Source organism: Canis lupus, chromosome 2 (assembly GCF_048164855.1).
Source record: "Canis lupus baileyi chromosome 2, mCanLup2.hap1, whole genome shotgun sequence".
Lineage (NCBI taxonomy): Eukaryota > Metazoa > Chordata > Mammalia > Carnivora > Canidae > Canis > Canis lupus.
The window spans coordinates 64,688,789-64,692,250 of record NC_132839.1 but is presented as its reverse complement, the minus strand read 5'-3'; the positions used below and the strand labels follow the sequence as shown (position 1 = coordinate 64,692,250).

Here is a 3,462-nt window from a genome sequence, read left to right as displayed (position 1 = left end):
TAGTGTTTATCTTGATCCTGACTTTCCCTCGCCACGCCCCAAATAGCCACATGCAAGGGATCATTCTAGAATACGCGTGAGGAGTGCAGACCGCACTAAAGTATGGCAAGGACATGGGAAGTTCCTTCTTTTATTTTTTTTTTTTAAGATTTTATTTATTTATTTATGAGAGGCACACAGAGAGAGAGAGAGAGAGAGAGAGAGAGAGAGAGGCAGAGGGAGAAGCAGGCTCCATGCAGGGAACCCGATGTGGGACTCGATCCTGTGACTCCAGGATCACGCCCTGAGCCAAAGGCAGGCACTAAACCACTGAGCCACCCAGGGATCCTCAGAAAGTTCCTTCTTAGACATATCTGTCCTTCCAGGACCCTAAAAATTCACAGGAATGGAAAAATAGCTGGGGATTCAAACCAGGTCTAGCTGGGTACATGCTATAGTATGAGGGGAAAAAAACAACAGAAATGAACATGCACAATGGCAAAAACACTTTCAAAAAAGAACTTCCATTTTATTAAATCAGTTTGCTGCTCTCTTAAAATCATAAATTCTAGGAAGAAGCCAGTAAGTTGTTTCTGGATGAGATTTTGATTCTTTTAAGGGTGAATGTGAGCATAATAAAATAGAGAAAAGAATAAATTAAGCTTTCCAAATCTAGTAAAGCTGGGGAAAGCAAAAAACACAGCAAAAATGCAGAATGATTTGACCCCAGTCAATAATGTAGAAAATTTAGATGGTATTAAAAAGTATATACAAGATAAAAAGTACCAAACATCACTAATGTCACAAATTTCCAAGTGACCAAGATCCTATTTTATGTATAATTTTTTTAAATTTATTTGTTATTGGTGTTCAATTTACTAACATACAGAATAACCCCCAGTGCCCGTCACCCATTCACTCCCACCCCCCGCCCTCCTCCCCTTCTACCACCCCTAGTTCGTTTCCCAGAGTTATTATGTATAATTTTTAAAAGTCCACAACTGTCATGTATATGGACAATGAGAGAAGCCCAGCCGTGGGCTTTATTTCAGCCATGGCTAAAAAGAGGTGCGGGGTTTCATGGAGAAACTGAACAGAGACCAATCATAAGGTCCAGATGGCATAAACCCTTAGGTCTTAAAAAAATTAGATAATAAACCTATTGAACTGTTGCCATTTTCTTTATAAGTCAAATAGCAGTACAATCCCTAAATGCCTTTCATATGAAAGATTTTTGTTTTGTTTTTCTTTTCCAGTCTTTTAATACAGGTTGAAGAAAATTTTTCCCGAATGAGATACAGTACTTGCCAATAACCAGCATCCATCCGAGATCCAAATCCAGAAAAATTATACAACTTAACATGCAGTCAGGGTAAAGCTTCGAAAAGTGATAATGAGATTCCTCCAAGTTGGACCCGTTTCCAGGTTCTCAGGGAAGGCTGCTTTACCATGCGGTGCATCGTTGGCTCACACGGAGGAGTGTACACAGGACAACATTGGCTGGAAAGAACCGGGCTTGGTGTCAGGAGATCTGGGGTCAGTCCACTCTCCCCATCCACGAGCAGGGCGAGATTAACCTCTCTGTATTTGTCATCCTGAACTAGCCCGGAAAATGAGGCCTATTGCGCCACTCACATGGAATCTGAAAGTTATAAAATGCCATCAAAACATAAGCTAATGTTATCATTTTTTGTCTGTTACTATTCTGAGAAAAATCCTAAGATTCTGGGAGTAATGAAAATGATTTTTCCCCATGCCAGGCAATCTAAAACTTATGCTGGAAAAAAAATGTTTTGAAAGTATAAAAGATAATACCGATTACATTAATGATAAGTTTAAGACATCATAGTGGAGAAAACTATCATTGATTATTTGCTGGGTGCCTGACCCTATGCTTAGAGCTTTATGTACATTACCTGAGTTTTCATCCAATGAAGTGGAGTGATATCCCAGCCCCATCCTTGCAAAGGGAGTCTCTCTGAGACTGAGTTGCATATCTAAGATCTCATCAGTGGGTGGGTGGAACAGGTAGGCCCCTCCCCAGGGTGTCTGCATCCAGAAACTGCCCATTTCAGTGACTCCAGGCCCTGGCACAAAAGACAGAAAGATAAACAATGCCAACAGAAGGCAGTGACAACAGGAGAAGCCCTTATACTGATCATGGAAGTGGAAAGTCAGTTAAAACAGAGAATCAGAAAAATGATCCCATGTAAACTTTAAATACTTTAATTTAAAATGCATAAATATGAATTCGTTTAATAAAGTCAGTGTTTGAAAGTTGCTTAGAAAAAGAAACACAGCTTTTGGAACATATCTTTGAAGCACTTACATTTTTTACACGTCATATTGTAGTTGACTACGGATTCAGTTCAACAAAGTCCTCCCAGGGGCCCTTTGCCTTCTGAAGGATGAGATCAGGCCTCTAGATTTGATATCACACATCCTTTTCCATCTTCTTCGTTCATTTTTTGATTTGTCTGTGTTTGTCATAGCCTGAAGGCCTTCTTCCCTGATGCTAAGTTTCAACTGCAATAAATAGGAATCATTAGTTCATTGTTACATATCATCTCTCTGTAAATCATTGGAACCGCCAATTTGTCTGGGATCGGTTACTAAACCATGTTCTTAATTATTCTCTTGTAGTTCAGAATTTTTCCAATATTGTCAACCTCAGGCAACATTTTTCTCTTCTCTGAGATTTAGTAAATGTTGAACTGGGAATTTCACTCCCCACTAAATGCAACATTGAAAAAAAAAAAAGAAAAAATCTCCTTTAATGTAAGCAATTTTTAATGATTATATGTAACCTCCAGTCTTGTCTCTTATTTCTTCTAAAATGAAACTCCAATATTATTTTTTAAAATATTTTATAGCCCCTTGATCCCTAACTTGGAACAAAGAAATGTATTCTGTTATAATAACCTGGCATTTATTTAAATCTCTTTCTTTACTGTATTCATAACCAAAACATTAAGAAGCAGTATTTTATACCATAGACCTCCAAAGTTTTTGCCAGTAATACAAGGCAAGAGAAATTTTACCATAGTTAGAAAATTTATATTCCATATACGCACATGCCACACTCACACATACACACAGAGAGGAAAACAAATGTTCATGAAATACCTTTACAACATATAATGCACACTGATATTTTCTATTCTACTTTATTCTATTTTATTTTATTTTTCTAAATACTTTTTCCAGTAAATTTTATGACCCCTCCCCCAAGAATCAAGACCTACAATTTAGAAAACATTGATAAAGAATTGACTTTCCAGATGTCTGTTTTCTTCAAGTGTTTCCTCACAGAATGTATAAATTTATGGGGAAAAAATCAATTTATAGAATAATTCTGGGTCTGTCTACACTGATTTTTGTGAAGAGTATCTATCTCAAAAAGCAAATAATTTATATGTCTTGAATCTTGGAGATTTTTACTTTTTGACAACAATAAAAAAATCAGAATTTGGAATTTCAGCA

At 37.0% G+C, this 3,462-nt stretch overlaps 1 long non-coding RNA gene across 1 annotated transcript; it reads right to left on the bottom strand.

The window, feature by feature from the left end:
• Nucleotides 1–936: 936 nt before the first annotated feature.
• Nucleotides 937–2,485, bottom strand: LOC140610387 (uncharacterized). Its single transcript, XR_012012057.1, has 3 exons — nt 2,309–2,485; nt 1,896–2,066; nt 937–1,479 (listed from the first exon to the last, which is right to left on the bottom strand). It is a non-coding gene; the product is annotated as an uncharacterized lncRNA (long non-coding RNA).
• Nucleotides 2,486–3,462: the final 977 nt, after the last annotated feature.